The sequence below is a fragment of the Mustela erminea genome, chromosome 4, assembly GCF_009829155.1.
Source record: "Mustela erminea isolate mMusErm1 chromosome 4, mMusErm1.Pri, whole genome shotgun sequence".
Lineage (NCBI taxonomy): Eukaryota > Metazoa > Chordata > Mammalia > Carnivora > Mustelidae > Mustela > Mustela erminea.
The window spans coordinates 38,871,063-38,893,453 of NC_045617.1; the positions used below are offsets into that span (position 1 = coordinate 38,871,063).

Genomic DNA, 22,391 nt, shown 5'->3' on the forward strand with positions numbered 1-22,391 from the left:
CTGATACTCTTACACTATTCCAACTGTCCTTATAAGTACAAGTTAATTATAATAATGTGAATTGAAAGTGAAAGATAATCTAATCAACAGATTTTAAGTGATGAGTTAATCACAAATTCCCAGAAATCCCCTGCACACACCAATTATGATAATGCCACCTAAGTACAAAATACATATATACTAATATGTCTATATTGTTTTTAAATATTTGCTTTATAATTACAGTAATGACCTAGGAGTGAGATATTGCCTGAGGGTTAATGACTAGCATGGGACCTACATTTAGCATTAACCCCAAATAAATTCCCTGTACTTCCATAATTATTTCAAAAACTTCACTAACATATATAGATTATAAATAAAACCTTTAACGGGTCAATGTCTGGTTTTCTCTTGAATATTGCCAACTGTATTAATTATCTGAAAGAACTGCCAAAGACAAATTATGAAACTTTGTGAATAAAATGTTTTGCAAAGATGAGAAATACTGGAGGCATCTTGTAACTGTTCTCCCAAAACTTGAATATAAACCTGAATATAACAATAGTCAAGTCAAAATGGTAAAATAGACAAACACTTGAGACAAACAATTGAGAAGCAAATTAGTAAACTAGAAAAAAGTTCCTTGGAAATCACTCAGAATAAAGCACCATAAATATAGGACCGATATAAGATAGAAGAATGAGAAAATAGAGTTCTAAGAGGATATGGAAGAATAGAGAAAAGAGAATAGAGAAAAACGGTATTCGATAAGAAATTGCTGAGAACTTTCTAGGAGTAATCATTGAAAAGAAAGGTAAGGTAAGAAATTACAGAAGCAAATGGAGTCCTGAGAGGGTAAATAGAAACAAATCTATACTCAAATACTTGTTGTGAAGTTGGAGAACACCAAAGTCAAGGGAAAAAAAAGAAAAATCTCGGGTCACTAAAGCAATGTCCCGTTGACTCCACAGGCATGGCAATTGGAATAATGGCATAATTTTCAGCAGCAATAATAGCAAAGGACAATGAAAAATACCGTCAGTATCTTGAAACATTAAAGACCAACCAGACAAAACATTAAGTAACAATAATTGTAATATATTCATTTTCAAACAAAAAATTGGCATTTTACTAGTCTTGCACCCTCTCTGAAAGAATTGTTAAGGAAAACTAAAAACCAGAAAAAAGAGATGGTATAGAGTAAATAGATAAGCATTGCTTAGTAAAACCAGTCACCAAATTAAAAAATAATAATAATAATAATTTATAGTTATAAAATGTATATTATCGTAAGAAATACTTACCTCAAGATCTTCCCTCCAAAATTTTGAAGTACACAGACTTTATTAACTATGGGCACGATGTTGTACTGCAAATCTCTAGAATTTATCTATCTTGTACAGCTGAAACTTAACACACCTTTAATAATAACTCCCTCTTGTTCCCTTCCCCCAGGTCTGGCAAACACCATTTTACTTGTTTTTTTATGAGTTTGACTACTTTATAGATTTCACGTAAGTGGTATCATGCAGTATTTGTCCTACAGTGACTTGCTTATTTCACTTAGCGTAGTATCACCCAGGTTTTTGTTTGTTTGTTTGTTTGTTGTTTTTTTATTTTTTAAGATTTTATTTATTTATTTATTGGACAGGCAGAGAGAGATCACAGTAGGCAGAGAGGCAGGCAGAGAGAGAGAGGAGGAAGCAGTCTCCCCACAAGCAAAGAGCCCGATGAGGGGCTCGATCCTAGGACCCAGGGATCATGACCTGAGCCGAAGGCAGAGGCTTAACCCACTGAGCCACCCAGGCACCCCAATCACCCAGGTTTATCCATGTGTCACATATTACATGATTTTCCTTTATTTTAAGGCTGAATGATAGTTCGTTGTATGTATATACCACATTTTCTTTATCCATTCATCTGCAATAAACATTTCCATTGCTTCCATGTCTTGACTATCGTAAATAGTGCTGCAATGAACATGGGGAGCAAATACCCTTGCAAGACTTGAGTTTCAATTTGGGACGAGCGGTATACACCAGAAATGGGATTTCTGGATCATAAGGATGCTTTATTTTTTATTTTTTTAAGGAATCTACATACAGTTTTCAATAGAAGTTGTACCATTTTATATTTCCAACAATGCACAAGAGTCTAATTCCCCTATATCTCCACCAACTTTTTTTTTTTTTGATACAGCTATATTAAAAGTGTGATGTGACATTTCATTGTGTTGTTGATTTACATTTCCCTTTGGAGAAATATCTATTCGAGTTCTTTGCCCACTTTTTAAATGAGTTATTCATTTTTACTTTTTACTGTTGAAATTTAAAATTTCCTTATATATTTCAGAAATTAATCCCTTTTCAGATACATGGTTTGCAAATATTTTCTTCCATTCCTTACATTGCATATTCACCTTGTTCATTGTTTTCTTTGCTTTTCAGTTTGATGTAGGAGTTTCAAAAATAAGATAGAAGAAAAATTCTACTGGAAACGGAGGGTGGATAGTGGATTTTGGAAGTGAGATATATTCTACCTCTCTTATGAAGCTCATACATGAAAGAAATATAGCCACTAAAGGGATAAAATTGAAAGACAAAACTTTCAAACCAGTAAAGGAGAAAATGAATAATAAAAATATAATTATTCATTCCAACAGATACTAGAAAACAGTAAATGGAGAAAGAAAAAAGTATAATAATCAATAAACAGATTATTACTAAAGGTGACAGAAAGAAGTAAAATATCATAAAAATCATAATACATTAATACAGTAAGTGACAAAAGGAGATGCTTATGGAACATGCTCGTGAAGTCAGAAATCAAGGACAGATGATGCTTTGGTCCATGCTACTTAAAATGAGCCACTTCACTGATGGTCAGCATATTAGGGAATCAATCATGGCTCCAAATTGGAACTCATTTAGTAACAGCTGAGATTTTCTTAAAGGAGGAGTCCCTATTGAAGGAAGTTCTTCAAGTCTGGGTTGGACAAATTCTCAGGAGTAGATATAGGTTTCATGTGTTGATTTTTTTTTTTTTAATAATTTTTAAAATTTATTTTCAGCATAACAGTATTCATTGTTTTTGTACCACACCCAGTGCTCCATGCAATCTGTGCCCTCTCTAATACCCACCACCTGGTTCCCCCAACCTTCCACACCCCCACCCACTACAAACCCCTCAGAATGTTTTTCAGAGTCCATAGTCTCTCACGGTTCACCTCCCCTTCCAATTTCCCCCAACTCCCTTCTCCTAACTCCCCATGTCCTCCATGCTCTTTGTTATGCTCCACAAATAAGTGAAACCATATGATAATTGACTCCCTCTGCTTGACTTATTTCACTCAACATAATCTCTTCCAATCCCGTCCATGTTGCTACAAAAGTTGGGTATTCATCCTTTCTGATGGAGGCATAATACTCCATAGCGTATATGGACCACATCTTCCTTATCCATTCGTCTGTTGAAGGGTTAGTGTTGACCTTAAAGTGTTCTTTTCAATGCTAAGTTCCTATCATGACAAGGTTTTTCACGTGTATAAAGCCAAAAGCTTTTGAACATGAAATATTTTTCTCAGTTTGAAGCAGCATCAAGAAAGTACTTTGAGGGTTTGTTTTACTCCTCATGGTGTCCCAAGGTCTTAACAGTGTCTTGATACTTAACACAACCTCAATAAATAGTACTTGAATTGAAATGAAGACTGGCAGATTTAATAAAGTCTTAGGAAAATAATAAAAAGGTGAAAAGGATAAAAAAATATAGTCTATGATAGTAGCAATAGGAACAAAGTTATTAAACTTTGTAAAATCTCGTACAGTGGGAAATATGTGCATACAGAAAGTCATGAATATTTTTTCAAAATGTATCAGAAAGAGCAATTTTTATCTGATGCATTTGGGTATAACCAACTACGATAGGACATGACATGATTCTTAAAACTGAAGGTATTGTGTCCAGCAATTATCAACTTTTTTCAAAGAAAGAATTATTAAAATTGATATTTCCCCATCTCAAGGGAATTTGCAAGGAAGCACATATTTTATAACCAAACTATACTCAGATTAACAAACTTTTTGAGTTTTCTACCCAGACAGTGGACTGGGGACTTTTGTTTTATTTTTCTATCTGGAAGGGACCAAATAACTTTCATTAAAGGGAATACACTGTAACTATATTAATTGAAATAAACATCCTTCCTGGCAGGATTTGGGTATATGATATGGGGTTTTCCCCCATGTATTTTGCAAAATCCTTTTCTAAACTATAAATCATTTTTGTTTTACTGAAATAAAATAGAACAATATTTACCAGAAATGACTTTATTTCACCCAGCTCACAGCAATAGATGAGTTGCATTTTGACTTTTCATCAGATTTGAATTAATTGCCATTTCTTTTAAATTGTGGGGGACACCATTTAATTTGTAGAACCCTCACAACCCTACACTCCTCCCTTCTCAGTAGAGATGGGAAAGAGGATGGCTCTGTGTGTCAGTTCCTGTGAAAGTACAATGATTGGTACTTACCTATCGCATAGGAAACGTCAAAGCAATATAGACTTGATTTCAGTTTCAAGCTGCTAAAACTCTACTGGGATCATTTAAAGCCTAATCCTATCTTTCCAATCTGAGGTGCATCAGTTCTAACAAATTTTAAAATGTTTATTTATAAAGTATGCTTCCCACAGAAAGCATTTAAGACCACTTCTCAGGTCTGCCTGTACTAGTGTTTCACAAGCATGCCTGATCAATCTAGTCAGCTGGAGATCTTGCAAAAATTCAGATTTGTGGACACATCCCAGGAGATGAAGATGTGGCGATCTGGGGGAGACTCAGGAATCTGTGCTTTTAAGTCTCCCCAAGTGACTTTTAAAATCAGACAAGGTTTAGAAACACTGATTCACTACCTGTCACTCCTTCAGCACTTTCTCTGTGCACCATATGGTATTCTGCGCCCCTAAAGGAGCTTAAGGCACTCTGAAAGATGAGCTCATACCCTCCTACCACCAAGAGAAGCCCCAGAGCCCTGTGACCCTGGCCCAGAAGTTCAAAGAGATCAATCGCAGGATTTGTTTTGGCTTCTTTTAGCCAAAATTTATCCAATAATGGTATTGAAAACATCTGCTTTTTTTTTGAGGCAAAATGGATGTAATAAAATAAGTTCTTCATTGCAGATGAACAACCATGTGGAGACATGAGAAAGGAAACTTATAACCTGTAAGGAACAACTATTACAGCCTCAGTAATCACTCTTGTGGTTCAAGTTGGCCAGCTCAGGAAGAGCACTGCAGTCCCGAGCCTGCTGGTAAGGACTTGCCTCGAGAAGGCAGGTCACTTTTGCCTGGTTTTAATATCACTTTTTGATTAATATCTCTGTTGCTCAATAATGCAACTTACTGCCCTATATTGTCTTGTCGTTTAGTACCCCCTCACTAAGTGCTTTTTGAAGGAAAGAGGGGGATGAACAAATGGGGGCTCTAGAAAAACAAAACTGGTAGTTTGCATTAAACATGTTTTAAAAAATTTCCCCATAAGGGGGCACCTCTGTGGCTCAGTCAGTTGAGCATCCAACTCTTGATCTTGGCTCAGATCATGATTGGGATTTTGAGATGGAGCCCATGGCAGTTCCACACTCACAACAGAGTCTGCTTGAAGATTCTTTCCCTCTGCCTTTCCCCCTCAAATAAATAAATAAATCTTTTTTTTTTTTTTTTAATACTCCAGTTGGTTTTTATTTTGGTTTGTTTCATTTTACGATTTTATTCATTTATTTGACAGAGAGAGAAATCACAAGTAGGCAGAGAGGTAGGCAGAGAGAGAGAGAGAGAGAGAAGCAGGATCCCCACTGAGCAGAGAGCCTGATGTGGGACTCAATCCCAGGACCCTGAGATCATGACCAGATCTGAAGGCAGAAGCTTAACCAACGGAGCCACCCAGGCACCCCGTCCCTATTGGTTTTAATTAAGCTCTTGCTGAGTTATGAACTCAAAGAGATTTTTTTAAGAAGAAAAAATATTTTAAAGCCTTCCCACAGGTTTTTCATACTCTTAATGGATAAAATCAGAGTTCTGAAGATGATAATGCACATACTCAAATGATGGCTTATGAAATCAGCCTGCATCTACCTGAGATGAAAAGAAGATTGTAAGATAAAAATAATGGCCTGTGCTCTTATTATGAAGAGCAGAGATGTTAGCCCTTTCAGCAAAAGAAAAAAAAAAGAAAGAAAGAAAAATACAGAATTTTTCTTATGAGAGAATTGTTTTTATGGTAGGGAAGTATTTATTGAGCATGTGTCTCTCTTCAGAGATCAGTCTATAAGGTCTTCCATTGCAGGTTTATAAACCTTCCTCTCTTTCCCTTTAAAATATAGGTTCTTTTCAAGAAAGTCTCTTATTTACTCCAGAAAAAAAAAAAATCAATACAATTATAGAGACAAAGAGTCATTCTTATTTTCATATGGTTTTCAAAGTTACAGATGTTGCAATTAACCTAAATACATTATATGCCATATTTCAAGATAGAAATCATGATAACCAAAACGGTACATTTGTAAGCTTGAATTTAGAAAATCGGTAATGTAGAAATATAATTAGTCTTTTGGCTGGTATCTTACCAGTAATAATTAATATAGAATGGCTCGTCCACAGTGGCATTTCTTTTTTCTGCCAAATACAAGAATTTTTCAAAATGCTTAGTAGAAATTCAGCAAACCACATTTTTCTGTCTTTATATACAAAACTGATGTTTCAACATTAAAATTCCATGTATAGGTTTGCTAATTTTTCCTCAAGAATATCATAATGAAACTGACAAACTACCATTGTTATGTCAATCACTGTGTGACATCCATTCCACGACAAAAATGCACTGTAAAAAATACCTAGAACAAACTAAACATGATCATAGCTGCTCAGTCCCAACATACTAGAATTAGGTGATGTATTTTGAAGCTGGAAAAAAATTCAGAGGCATACAATTTAATAATCAGAAGAGATGTAGGAACAGTTTAAAAACAATTAAGACAGGGACGCCTGGGTGGCTCAGTAGGTTAAAGCCTCTGCCTTCAGCTTGGGTCATGATCCTAGGGTCCTGGGATTGAGCCCTGCATCAGGCTCTCTGCTGGGCAGGGAGCCTGCTTCCCCCTCTCTCTCTGCCTGCCTTTCTGCCTACTTGTGATCTTTCTCTCTCTGTCAAATAAATAAATAAAACCTTTAAAAATTAAAAAAAAAATAATTAAGACAAAACAGTATTTTTTGCTAAATGAGTTAAATATCTCAAGTTTTCAGGAGGTGAGTGGCATAATTTAGAAATAGGAGGAGATTTTAAAAAATCGAGTGGGCATTGACAGGTCCTTCGCAGACTTTCTCTGCCACTGACACACTGGATGGACTGAAGGACTGGCCTGACAAGATTCTCTTCATCTTGTTCCTGCTCATTTAATCTATCCTCAAGCAGCAAAAAATGGATGCAAGCCTTGCCAATTAACATTAAGCAGTTAGCACCTCACATTCATTTTAACCAAATATGCAGGGGAATAGTGAAGAGTTTAGAATCAAGTTTGGGGATTACGTGAAAATACTGGTACATGAAAACCAGGTACAGATTGTATTTGTTTCCTTTCTTTTTTCTTTTTCTTTTTTTCTTTTTAGTGGGTTAACTTGCTGGAGGTAGGTCTGCTCAGGCTAGGGCAGAAAACAAATGACTCACAGAAGTGTTCTCCGAAAGTACAGAGGTTTCCTCAAGCTCCGAGCTAACATCTCACACTGAAAGAGAAAGATAGGGAATTGCCTGGTCACTTGGGTGCCTTTTCCCTGCGCTTGTCTGAGGGCATGTTTTCCTTTGATAATAGACTCTCCTAAATAAAGTCATTGAAATGGTGGGACAGGGAATACTGTGGCTCTACCAGTTTTGAGAGGCTTTGAAATTCAATGTGATATCCTTTATGTTGGAGAGTGGCCCAAGATCAAGGGCAATCAATCCTGATGCTTTCAAATTTATAGATACTGTGGCTGGAGGGACTGCGAAAGATTTATCCTTCTGGAATATTTCATGTCTGTTCTCTCTTCCACTTCATCTCTGGGTCCACATCCTAGTGGAATAGTAGAGAGAATGTTTGCAGATGGGTATCAGCTGCTGAGTCTAATTAGCAGCTATTCAATAATACAGATTCCAAGTAAGCAAAACAGAACAAAAGGAGAAATTTCTTCACTTCTGGTCTACCAATATTTCTTTTTATTATAACCTTTGTTATTTCATCCCCTGGAGTTAGTAATATATACTTCACCTCCATCTTATTATAAAATCACACCACAGAGAATCTAGGTCATATTTGTTATTATTAATATACAGTAAAAATGCCAAGCATTTTCTGTTTGACCTTTTGCAACTCTCGCTCTGCCATCCTTCTTGCCTCCGTTCTGTCTCCTTCAGGTTGTCCCAAATGTGGGAAGTAAAAGTTTCTCTCTACCTTGTTAAAATTAATTCTTCCTTCTTCTCTAATTCTTAAATGACCTTGGACAGTTTTTTCTTATTCAAGAGAACGAACACACACCAGTTTCAGGCCGATGTAGTCTTAGCCTTTTTTATTCATTGCTGCTCCTACTTCATCTTGTAAATTATTTCTTTCTACCTAGGAAAAGGGACTTCCTCTGACTGGACCTTTCTCTCAATGTCCCTCACTTTTTCTTCTTCTCCCCACTTCTTCTGCCCTCTTTGCACTCATGATTCCTTCTCTCCACCAAATTTTCTTTTAAAAATACCTTCTCATAATCTAGAATGGGATGTTATTTATTCTCATAATTTTAAAAAATGGAAATCTGTACATTTTCAACTTCTCTTAAAATAGATATTCTAACAAGAGGCAATAAACCTAGTAAAATAAAGAAGTTTTAACATATGAAATAAAAAAAATCCTTCACTTAATAGAAGCACTTTTTTGGTAATTCATAATAATAACAAATGCATAATAACTCCCAAAATTCATCTTTAAAAAAAATCGATATCTGAGTATATTACATATTATATCAGGTAATGTTACTTTGACTGATTGGCTAATTGATCTTTGGTAATATGTAATAGTAGTCATAATTATAAGAAATAATAAAAAAAAATCAAACCCAGTGGAAAACAACCAACCAACTAAATAATACATCAAAAAGAGAAGTAATAATATTCATTTGTATTATCTTTGCACTTATCAGTAATATATTTTGGAAGCAAATCAAAATTTTCTCATGAAGATGAAGATCTGTCTTGGTGACTCATAACAGTCATTAATATTGGAATAAAATGTAATAATAGTTAAGGATTCTTTTATTTGTTCAGTAGAAATGAGTAGAACAAAAAGTACAAGTCTATATTTTTTTCTTAGTTGCTATCAATATAGTCAATTGTTAAGATTATACAGAAAGAATTATACAAAAAAGAGAAAAGGTTATATAAAAAGATTATACAAAAAGAATTTTCTTATAAATATACACTGATAAATGAATTCATAGAATGAATTAGAGCTCTAGGAGAAAGAATCTATAAGATATTATAATAAAATCACCTAAGTTCTATAAATTCTAGATAAAGAATAAGTAGTTTGCCTTTTTTTTTTTTTTAAGATTTTATTTATTTGAGAGAAAGAGAGAGGGAGAGAAAGACAGACAGCCTGAGCAGGGGGAGAGGCAGAGGAACAGAGAGAAACAGATTCTCTGCTGAGCAGGGAGCCTGAGGACCTGGGACCTGGGGCTTGATCCAGGACCTTGGGCTCATGACCTGAGCCAAAGGCAGATGCTTAACCGACTGAGCCACTCAGGTGCCCCAGAACAAGTAGTTTCTTTTGATAAAAAGAATGAATTATTGCTTTTCTACTCACATTGACTCAAGAGAAGTAGCAGGAAAGAGAAATAGTAGGAGAAGTAGTAGGAAAGGAGAAATCATATAGCCATATAGTTTAACAGAAAAACAGAAGCTAATGGGTATCATATTGAACTAGTTATCCCCATAGTAATACATGGGTCTGTTTATGCTTTCATTTACATAGTATTTATATATATGTGCATGTGTGTACACACATGCACACATATGTATGTATATATGTATATATATGTAATATATATTATTACATAGTAATAATGACTGGGTTGGTTTACACATCTTATAAAACTAGTGATATTTTTTTCATGTGTCAGTAATCTAGGGGGGAGTCAGAATTTCAAGTTACTGACCATCTTACCAGGAGAATTTCTACCACAGACATACATATTAGCAGAATATGACTGTCGATAGCACACAGCTTATGCTCATTTTACAAGTGTAAGATAATAATGTGAATTATATAACAAATTTTTATATATATATATGTGTGTATATATATACACACACACACACACACACACATATATATATATATATATATATATATATATATATATATATGTCAGTTATGGGCTGCTTCTTGTGTTTTCAATAAGTGAGAGTCCTAAATAAGGTACTGTGAAAAAGCATATCTTGGAGGGCACCTGGGTGGCTCAGTGGGTTAAGGCTCTGCCTTTGGCTCAGGTCACGATCTCAGGGTCCTGGGATCGAGCCCTGCATCGAGCTCTCTGCTCAGCAGGGAGCCTGCTTCTCCCTCTCTCTCTGCCTGCCTCTCTGTCTACTTGTGATCTCTCTCTATGTTGAATAAATAAAAATCTTTAAAAAAATAAAAAAGAATATTTTGGAGTCATGATGAGGTTAGGAGAAATCTATATAGAATGGCAGAATTTAGGAAATTTTGCTGACTTAATGAATAAGTAGGAACAATAGTACATACCCAGTATCTTCTGTCATATAGGAATGACTAAATTCCTGAACAAATTTGTCTGGCCTTGACCAATGGAAAATGCAAATAGAGTTGGAATTTGATTCCAGAATACCATTTCAATCCCCAACACTTTTTCTGCCATTTACAGGCAAATTGTGTAACTTACAAAGTCTCAGTTTCTCAATTCTTCAAATGGACAAGGTAACATTTGCAACCTATCAAAAGAGCTTAGAAAGGTTTAATGAGGTGACATATCTAAAATGTTATCTAGGGAAAAGAAATGTTATATATATATATATATATATATATATATATATATATAATCTCTGCAGATAATGCCTCAGCTTGACTGGAGGGGGAAAAAAAAACCCACAAGATATCATTGTATTATTATAAAGCAATGAACTACCACCTGCAGGAAATTGGCTTCATGAAAAGCAATGACAAAGAGCACATCAGGATTACATGAAATCAATCAGAGACAGGCAGGAAGAACACAAGCCAGATGAAGTGGAGTCTTTTATGGCAGGCAGGAGAATATATCAAAGCCAACCTTGCTAATTTCAAAAAGCCCACTCCCTTCTCTAGAGGTGAGAACATTACTTCAGACAGCATGCTGGCTCTGCTGGACTTCTGTGAAGATGCTATAACTCCATTTGTAGGTTTCTTAAAGAATGATTTAGGAATGAAAAGGGCCAGCAAACGTGAGCACTGTTAATTTAGTTCACCAGTAGGAGAGGATTGAGTGCACAGTTTTCCACATTTATTTCTCCATCAGGAACTTGTTATTTGTACCAGCTGGACCCTCATTTGTGTATTTTAATTCTAAGCTACTCGTCATTTAAATGCTGCTTTGCAAATAAAATGCTAAGTATTTTTTTTTTTCCTTAAAGAGAGATATTTTTGCAAAGTGAAACAAAATCAAACAAGCCAGTTAAAAGTAGATGCTGTTTATCCTTGAATGGCAAAATGAAAGTTAGGAGGAGGAACGATGGTCAAAATGATGGGCGTGTTGGATCACAGATCATGGAGAAAGCTCGATGCAGGCAAGTATTTTTCAAAGGAAGAGCAGATGTTGCAAAAAGATGTGTGTAAGTGCTAGAAATTCATGGGTAAGCTGTACAGAATTCAAGAACTCCAAGCTGTCTGAGAATAAGTGGAAAGAGCATCCTGAGAAGCCTCATGGTGCTTGCTCAATGTTCATGGGCCACGGACAATAGCATGGGGAATAGGCACATATAAATAGTTGTATGTAGTGGATAAGACTCGATATAATTGGAAGTCCCATAGACATAAGGATCACTTCTCAGCTTTAAGTGGTTGTAATCTATAATGTTGGTAGAGAAGCTAAAACTGCCTACTAGAGAGATGATATTTTTCACCCAAGAATGACCAAATCTACTCCTTGAATGTACACCAGAGAGAAAACAAATGAACTAAATACATTAATTGCATTTTATTGGTGACTTCTGTTTGAACCCTGGCTAGTAATAAATGTACTTTGAGTTAATGGGAAAATTAATGGAAAGTTTAAGGTAAAGATCATTTTAATTAATTCACTTAGCTATAAAAGTTGGACCTAGCGGTGTATGGGTGGCTCAGATCCTGATCTGAGGGTCTTGGGATGAAACACCAAGTCAGGCTCCCTGTTCAGCGGGGTGTCTGCTTCTCCCTCTTCCTTTGCTCCTCCTCACTGCTCATACACATCCTCTCTATCAAATAAATAAATAAATAAAATACTTTAAAAAAAAATTGGGCCTAAACATTTTGTGTTCTCAACAGCCCCATTTCTGAAACTGAATAAACTGAAAATAAAATGTATTTGTAAAGCTAGAGTTACTGATTTCTAGGGAATATCCAAAGCATGAGTTTCTCAGTGCTCTCTTTTTGCATTACATTGATTAGAACTATTTTTTTTTCCAGAAAAGGTGTCCATAACAGACTATAAAACAAAATTACTTTGTGTTCTATCACCTTACTTTATTTAGACACTTGATTCAAAAGAGAGCTAGAATATAACTTACAAACCATCTTTTCTATTGTTTTCAATCTAAGTTCCAAGTGGTCGATGAGCTGGGCTAAGATAGATACTCTTGCTTCAAATAATAGTCTTTTCCAAATATGCAAAGGAAAAAAAGTTAATAAATAAGTGGTTTTGATTTTGTCTTTTCACCCATTTATTTTCTTAAACACTCAATACTTGCTATCATGTGCCTTTTAGTAATACTGGTAAACAACAAATGAACAAGCAGCAAAATATAATAGTACAACTCTACCAAAATGAATATGTATTTCAATATTGTGATGACTTGCTTGAAGATTTGCTTGCTTGTGGCAGTGACTTAAACTTCCTGACCTATAATAGAGTCATGTTGTCTACTGAAAAAAAAAAAAAAAATTGAGCTCCTATTTAGTGGTGTTAAATTTAATATATTTCCAAAGCATAAATTTCCTTAGGCAACAACATGGTTTTCAAGTGTCCTATCACTCAGATGCATATAAAGGCCTTGGATATGGTCTAATGATGAGTTCTATTTATGTCACAGAGGTAGTAAAGAGCATAAAAGTACTAAAATCCTGATCCTCTGATTTGAGTTCAGAATTTTTTCTATGCGTTTAGTTATTTGAATGCCCAGAATTTCATTTTCCTGAGGAAAGGGAACAGCAGGATTTCAGAACAAAGAATGTGTGATGGGCAGGACCACACGCATACTTCATTGCTTTGTTGTGCATAGCAGATATTGAGTTTTTACAGATGAAAATTTGTGGCAATGCTGTGTCAAGAAAGTCCCTCAGTGACATTTTTCTAATAGCATTTGCTGACTTTTTGTCTCTGTGTCACATTTTGGTAATTCTTGCAATATATCTAACTTTGTCATTATTGTTTGTTTATTATGGTGATCTGTGATCATGGTCCTTGATGTTACTACTGTAAGTGTTTTGGGGTGCTATAAACAACACCCAAGTAAGACAGTGAAATTAATCAATAAGTGCTGTGTGTGTTCTGACTGTTCCACAGACCAGCCACTCTTCCCATATCTCTTCTTCTCCTCAGGCCTCCCTGCTCGCTGAGACACAAAAATATTGAAATTAGGCTAATTAATAATCCTATGATGAGTGTTAAGAGTTCCAGTGAAAGGAAGACAGTTTCCTGTCTTTCACTTTAAATTAAAAGCTGGAAATAATTAAGCTTAGAGACGCCCGCATGTCAAAAAGTAAGACAGGCCCAAAGCTAGTCCTCTTGCACCACTTAGCCAAGTTGTGAAGGTAGAAGAAAAGTTCTTGAAGGAAATTAAAAGTGCTAGTCCAGTGAATACATGAATGATAAGAAAGCTAAACAGCCTTAGTGCTGATATGGAGAAAGTTTTAGTGGTCTGAGTAGAAGATCAAACCAGTCACAACCTTCCCTTCAGCCAAAACCTAACTGAGAGAAAAGCACTAACTCTCTTCAGTTCTGTGAAGGCTGAGAGAGGGAAGGAAGCTGCAGAAGAAATGTTTGAGGCTGGCAGAGACTGGTTCATGAGACCAGAGGAAAGAAACCATCCCCATATCATAAGCGTGCAAGGTGAAGCAGCACTTGCTGATGTAGAAGCTGCTGTAAATTATTCAGAAAATCTAGCTCAGATAACCAGTGAAGGTGGCTGTGCTAAACAACAGATTTTCAGTGTAGACAAAACAGCCTTCCATTGGAAGGAGATGCCATCTAGAGTTTTCGTAGCTGAAGAGGAGGAGTCAATGCCTGGCTTCAAAGCTTCAAAGGACAGGCTGACTCTTTTGTTTGGGAAGAATGCAGCTGGTGACTTTAAGTTGAAGCCAATGCTCACTTGCCACTCTGAAAATCCTAGGGCTTTTAAGAATGATGTGAAATCTATTCTTCCCATGCTCTATAAATGGATGATAAAACCTGGATGACAGCACATCTGTTTACAACATGGTTTTCCGAATATGTTAAGCCCACTGTGGAGACTTACTGCTCAGAAAAAAGATTCCTTTAAAATATTACTGCTCATTGATAATGCACCTGATCACCCAAGAGCTTTGATGGAAATGTACAATGAGATTCATGTTGCTTTCATGCCTGCTAACACAAAATCTATTCTGTAGCCCATGGATCAAAGAGTAATTTCAACTTTCAAGTCTTATTATTTAAGAAATCCATTTCATAAGGCTATAGCTGTCATACATAATGATTCCTCTGATGAATCTGAGCAAAGTAAATTGAAAACCTTCTGGAAAGGATTCACCATTCTAGATCCATTAAGAACATTTCTGATTCATAGGGAAAGGTCAAAATATCAACATGAACAGGAGTTTGAAGAAGCGGATTCTAACTCTAATGGAGGACTTTGCGATGTACAAGACTTCAGTGGAGGAAGTAACTGCATATGTGGTAGAAACAGCAAGAGAAATTGAATCAGAAACCTGGGCAAGTGATGGAATTATTACCATGTCATGATCAAACCTGAACATATGAGAAGTGGCTTCTTACAAACAAAGAGGTTGGTTCCCTGAGATGGAATCTGTGCCTGGTGAAGATGCTGTGAAGATTGTTGAAATGAGAACATAGATGTAGAATATTACATGACTTTAGTTGATAGAGCAGTGGCAGGGTTTGAGAAGACTGACTTCAATTTTGAAAGAGGTTCTACCATGGGTAAAATGCTATCAAACAGTATCAGTGCTACAGTGAAATTGTTCATGAAAGGAGAGGGCAATCAATGCAGCAAATGTGATCATTGTCTTATTTTAGAAATTGCCACAGCCTGGCCAACATTCAGCAGCTCTCACGCTGATCACTCAGCAGCCATCAACAGGGAGGCAAGACCCTCCACCAGCAAAAAGACTGACTCACTGAAAACTTAGATTGAGGTTAGCATTTTTTTAGCAATATTTTTAAATTGAGGTATATACGTTGTTTTTTTAGACATAATGCTGTTGCACATTTAGTAGGCTACAGTATACTGTAAACTTAACTTTTATATGCACTGGATAACCTAAAAAATTATTTGAGACACTTTGTTGTGATATTCGCTTTTTGTTCCAAACCCACAATATCTCTGAGGTTATGCCTATGGATCAAATATTACTTGGGTGCTTCTGTGAGAGGTTTTTTGGATGAGACTAGCATTTAAATTGGTAGACTGAGTAAACCATATTACCTTCCATAATGGGGCTGAACTGTATCTATCAGTTTAAGGCCTGAATAGAACAAAAAGCCTGACCTTTCCCTGAGTAAGGATTATTCTTGCCTGATGGCCTTCAAACTGAGACATTAGCTTCTGTGTGTCTGCAACTTAAATTGAAAGATCGGCTCTTCTTGGTTCTCTTCTTGGTTCTTCTGGCTTTTGAACTAAAACTATGCCATCGACGTTCCTGGATAGCTAACCTCCTAAGTCACTGGCAGATCTTACACTTACAGCCTCAATAACCACATAGCTAATATATATATATATATATATATATATATATATATATATATATATATATGTATTTATTTGGAATATATGTATCTATATAAACAATAAAGGGAAAAACAGTATATGGTATACACATTTTTCTTCTCATTGGTTAAGGTACTCCAGAGAAACATAACCAATATGATATTTTTATGTATAAATATTCTGAACATTAAAATATGTTTTGACTTAAATTTTCATTTTTTCCACAAAACATAAGTTATAGTATACAATTTGAGTATCTATGTTTATATGTTTATTTTATAAATGTATATCTGTCAACATTATTAGCAGTGATCTGGCCTAAGACCAAAAAAAAAAGTTCCCATTTTGTTTTGTTATCGTTTTGTTATCACAGTAAGGAGCCTATTTTTGGTAGGATGGATTCGCTATTTTTTTCCCTTGCCGTAAGATCTAAATGATTATTTTTATAGATAATAAAATTTCTCCATGTCCATTAAGTTGCATATACCACCACATCATCCCTTCCCAAACACTTAATTTTGAGTTCCTGATTAACTCAGTTTTTTTTGTTAAATTCTAATTCCAGAAGTATTGTTGTTAGGTGCATTCAAATATTTCTGAAGGAGTAGCTATGAAAATAACAAATAAATATTTTATCTTTTTTAAAATGAAGTTTTCAACCGTTCAAAAATGGTCAGTGATTTCTGAGGGCCTTCCCACTAATTATATATACCTTCAATAATGGAGGCTTGTGAGGAACATCTTGGGTTGCCTGAATGGTTTCTGTCCACATAATCTGTCTTCTCAGAAAGGAACATAGCGGTAAGAGTCTGAAAAACAGGGCACCCCGGTGGCTCATTTGCTTAAGCATCTACCTTCGGTTCAGATCATGATCCCAGGGTTCTGAGACCAAGTCCCAAATCGGGCTCCCTGCTCCGCAGAGAGTCTGCTCAGGGGGAATCTGTTCCTTCCTCTCCCCGCCCCACCCAACTCATGCTTGTTCATGCTCTCATTCTTTCTTGCAAAAATAGATACAATCTTTTTAAAAAAGAGTTTGGAAAACACAACTGGGAAGTCACAAAAAAGTAATAGCAGGTACACGAAACATGAAGAATGGAGAGTAGAGACAACAGAGTTCAACAGATTGCATGTATCAACTAACAGAACATGAAGGGTTGAGAAGGCTATTCGGGAAATATATAAACTTTATTAAATGTTAATCAAAGTGTCATTATATGTATGCTTCCTGAAATAAGGGATCAGTATTGCATAATCCTTAAGAACATTACCTCTGGATCATTTCTGGTGATTAATTTTATGTGTGAATTTGACTAGGCCACAGAGTGCTCAGATATTCAGCCAAACGTAATATGTTTTGTGTGATTCTGTGAGAATATTTTGGGGTAATATTAACACGTAAATCCATGGACTTCGAGTAAAGCTGATTGTTCTTCATGCTGTGTGGGTGGACCATATCCAATAAGTTGAAGGTCTGAATAGAACAAAATAATTGCCCTCCCTGAGCAAGAGATTTCTCCAGCAATTTCCCTTCAAATTTTCCCTGCAACATCAGCTCTTCCTGCTTCTTCAACAGACTGCCTTCAGATTTGAATGAATACCCTGTCTTTCCTAGATCACCAGCTTTGGATCACCAGTTTTGGACTGGGACTGCAGTATTAGTTTTCTCTGGTCTCCAGCCTGCTGGCTCACCCTGCAGATTTTGACTTGCCAGCCTCCATAATCACATGAGCCAATTATTTATAATAAATCCAGAGCTAACATAACTTTTAATGCTTACAGATTGAATACTTTATCCATATGATCAAAACAAAGATATCCACTCTTAGCACTTCTATTCAAAATTGTACTGGGGATTCTACCCAGTTCAATAAGGAAAGAAAGATATAAAGGCATCCAGATTAGAAAAAAGAAGAAGAAGAAGAAGAAGAAGAAGAAGAAGAAGAAGAAGAAGAAGAAGAAGAAGGAGTGAAATTGTTTTAATTTGCAGCTATTATGTTTGTCTATGTAGACAATGAGATGGAAGCTACAAAAAACTACACACTAATTTGTAAGTTTAGTAAGGTTGCGACTACATGATTACTATATAATAATCAGTGGTATTTCTAAAAACTAATTACAATCAGAAATTTAAATTTGAACTGTCATCCATAATAATATCAAAATATGTGAAGTAAGATAAATCTAACATAAAAAACCTTTACACTTTAAACAACAAAACATTGTTGAAAGAAATTAGAGAACAATATAAATGAAAGTTAAGCCATGCTTATGGTTCAGAACACTCAATATTGTAAAGACATTAATTTTTCCTGATTTACTTTATAGATTTCATACAATCAAATCAAACACCCAGGTGGATTTTTTTTTGTATATTGTGTGACAAATACTGTAAAATCTATGAAAAATGCAAAAAGGTCCTGGAATAGCCAAAACACCTTTGAAAGAGAACAAACTTGGAAGAATAACATTAGTTGATTTAAACATTTACTATAAAATGATAGTACTCAAAACAATGTGACATCAATCTAAAGACAAATAGATACATGCAAATGAGGATGCAGAAATTCATACATGAACGACTAATTTTCTACAGAAACACAAAGGAAATCAAGTTGAGAAAGAATACTCTTGTCAACAAATGGTGCTGAAAGAATTAGATATTCACCATGCCACAGATAAAAACTGGCTCAAAATGTATCTTAGAGCTAAATGTAAAACCTGAAACTATAAAAATTTAAAATAAAAGCGTATGAGAAAACCTTAAGACCTTGGCTTAAATGAACACTTCTTACACATGACACCAAAGAATAATCTATAAAAGACTTAATTGATAAATTGGCTTTATTGAAATGAAAAATGTCTACTCTTTGAAACACACTGCTAATAAAATGAAAATCAAAACTATAGTGATTGAGAGAAAGTATTTGAAAATCATAGATTTGAGTTTAGATACCAGAATCTATGAAGAATTGTCAAAACTCAGTATTACAAAAGCATACAAACAAACGAACAAACAAAAAATGGCAAGGATTTGGGTACTTCACCAAAGAAGATATACTATTGACAAAAAGCCTGTGAAACAATGTACAACATTATTATTAAATGCTCATAAAACCACAAAGAAATCCTAGGACATATCTATTAGATTAGTTAAAAGTAAGAAGACTACCGTATCTAATGTTAATAAAGGAACTGGAACTCTCATATATGCTGGTGGGGAGAGTAAAATGGTACAATCGCTTTTGGAAACAGTTTAACAGATTCCTAGAATGTTAAGCATGTACCTATCATATGATCCAGCCATTCATTCCTAGATATTTGCTTAAAAGAAATAAAATCATGTGTTCATAAAAGGACTTGTACACAAATATATATAGCAGTGTTATTTACAGTAGCAAAAAAACTGGAATCTCCAAAATACCATCAACAAACAAATAGGTGAACAAATGCTGAACCATCCATATAACACGATACTACTGACAAATATAAAGAAATGAACTATCAATACATACAACATCATGGAAGAATCTCAGAATACTTGTGCTAAACAAAAGAAGCAAGACAAAAGGGGCATACTATCAGGATGCACTTAGTTAGAGCTCTAGAAAATGAAAGCAGATGTAACAGTAATAAGCAAATGAGATTATCGGAGCCCAAGGGTGAGGCAGGGGTTAATGAGGGGTAGAAGGAAGGGATGACAATCAGACATTTGGAAACTTTTGGGAGTGGTGAATACTTGCCTTATCTTGATTGTGTTGTTATCTTCCCAGGGACATTCATATGTCAAAATTTATCAAATTGTACCTTATTTATTTATTTATTTGATGGAAAGGGAGATCATAAGTAAGCAGAGAGACAGGCAGAGAGGGAGAGAGGGAAGCAGGCTCCCTGCTGAGCAGAGAGCCCAATGCAGGGCTTGATCCCAGGACCCTGAGACCAAGACCTGAGCCGAAAGCGGAGGCTTAACTCACTGAGCCACCCAGGCGCCCCTAAATTGTACCTTTTAAATATGCAGTTTATTTTATGTCAATTATACTTTAATATACGTATATATCTGTCAAAATAATAATAACAACAACAACGATGACCCTGGTGCCAGAATGCTTTCATAGTTACTAGCATGATACCCAAACAAGTTATCTAACCTCTCCATGTCTGCAAAATCAGAAGCCAGTTACCTTGTGGGCAATTCACATACAGTGCTTAGAACACTGGGGCTCATATTAGAGGCCATCTCAGTACTCCCTGTCGTAACCTATGTTTTATGTACTTCAAATAATTTAAAATCATACTTCCTTTAGTACATTATTCTAGGTGTTATAAGGGGAATGCAAAAGAAATTTTTATAAAAGTAGACTTATTAAAAAAAAAAAAAAGAAACCTTCTTGAGAAAAATATCCAAAGATGTGTGCTCACACATAACCACATACATTGTATTTACATAAATATAAAATGCAAAAAAGAAATTTAAAGTCCTGTAGTTTGGATATGATTTTTTAAAAGCTAAAATAAAAGCTAATATATTTAAAATTATCTTTGAAACAATTTGAGTAATCAATTTTGATGCATTCTAGTCAGAAAAGCCTAGTCAGAAAAGTAAAAGAACTAGTGATAGTGTTGATTTTTTAAAAAGAAATTATAAGGGCACCTTCGTGGCTCAGTCAGTTAAGCATCTGTCTTTAGCTCTTGTTATGGCTCTGCGTCCTGAGTCCTGGGTCCTGGGATCCAGCAGGGCAGTGAGCTCAGGCTCAGCAGGGAGTCTGCTTCTTCCTCTCTGTCCCTTCCCCCCACTTGGGCTTGAGAGCTCTTGCTCATGCTCTGTCTCAAATAAATACATAAAATCTTAAAAAAAAAAAAAAAAAAAAAGAAAGAAATGAATGAAATAGTTCAGACTTTCAATGAAACCATTTGAATGCATATTTTCAGTTTTAGGGTTGCAGAAATAAACTATTCTAAATTTTATCTGAAGCAAATATAAAAATAATCTGAATAAAATCTTTTATTATGACCTAATAACAGCCAGTATTTCTAGGCCCATTGGCCAGATTTTCATTGCCGGTGTGTTTAACTTGTACATTTTTTCTAAAGTGTCAATTTTCAAAGTTTTATATTGGAACTTATACATAGTTATAGTGATCATGTCATCTTTTTCCTCCTTCCCCTTCTGCATTCAGCCTTCTGTTTTCCATCCAATTTTCTCCCTTCAATCTCTCCCTTTCTCTCAGTGTCATCCCAGCGGTATCACTTCTCAGCCTAGAGCATTTTCTCCCTTTCTTGTGTAAAAGAAAAACAAGAGGGACCTGATTTGTGGAATCAGCTAAGTTAATTCCATTGTGTGCCTCAGTTAGGAGACTGAAACAACTCTAAAATGTGCTTTGGAACATTCTAAATGATGGGGCAGTAATACTGTTTTCTTTCTTCATAAACATTTTGCTATTAGTTAATTCTGTTCACTTCACTCCTGCTCAGCATTCTTAAGAGTTTTCAACAAGATGGGGAAAAAAAATCATCAGCTGTCTACTTAAGGTATAGAAACACAAAAGGGGGGGAAAAAAAAACCCTCTACTTGTCAGCCTCCCTTAAGACTAAGCAACACCACTGCAGTATAATCCCCACCAAAAATAGATGTCTTAGATTGACAATGGGATGTTGCTCTTTCCAGGGATTGGAGAGTGTGCAACAGTTACCTTTTGACATTCCTCCCTGAGTATCTATTCTAAAACATCCCGCAGTGAGAAGGTACTGAATTAATCTCTGAGATTATCTAATAAAATGCAATAACATCAGAACATTTCTTACTAAAATTGTTTTCTTTAGAACAACGATTCTTCCAGTTGTAATGAAAAATTAGATTTCTTTGGAGTATTCCTCTGGGTAATTACTGAACATTTTCATCTTGTGGAAATGACTTTAGCCTGGCATGTAGTAGTCATTTAATACGTGTTTACTAAAATGTTAAGAGAATAGGGTGTATTTAATTTAAAGGGTGTTTTGATTAAATACTAAAGCTTTGGAAGCTGAGGTATGTTTTTAATGACCTTCATCTATCTGTCACAGAAACCATGAGTATAACAAATATTAATGACTAATAGGTCATTTTATACTTTTAATTATAACCTATTTCCTGAAAAGGGGTATTCAGGAGCCTAACAAGAGCAATAGATGATGA

The 22,391-nt window shown here is 35.3% G+C and overlaps 1 long non-coding RNA gene across 1 annotated transcript in view; it reads right to left on the bottom strand.

The window, feature by feature from the left end:
• LOC116587736 overlaps positions 1–20,897 on the bottom strand; it is a 30,091-nt gene extending 9,194 nt beyond the window's left edge. Inside the window, exons 1-2 of the long non-coding RNA XR_004284614.1 lie at positions 20,871–20,897; positions 16,935–17,031 (exon numbers count right to left, since the gene is read on the bottom strand). This is a non-coding gene — a long non-coding RNA (uncharacterized LOC116587736). The remainder of the gene's footprint in view (positions 1–16,934; positions 17,032–20,870) is intronic.
• Positions 20,898–22,391: the final 1,494 nt, after the last annotated feature.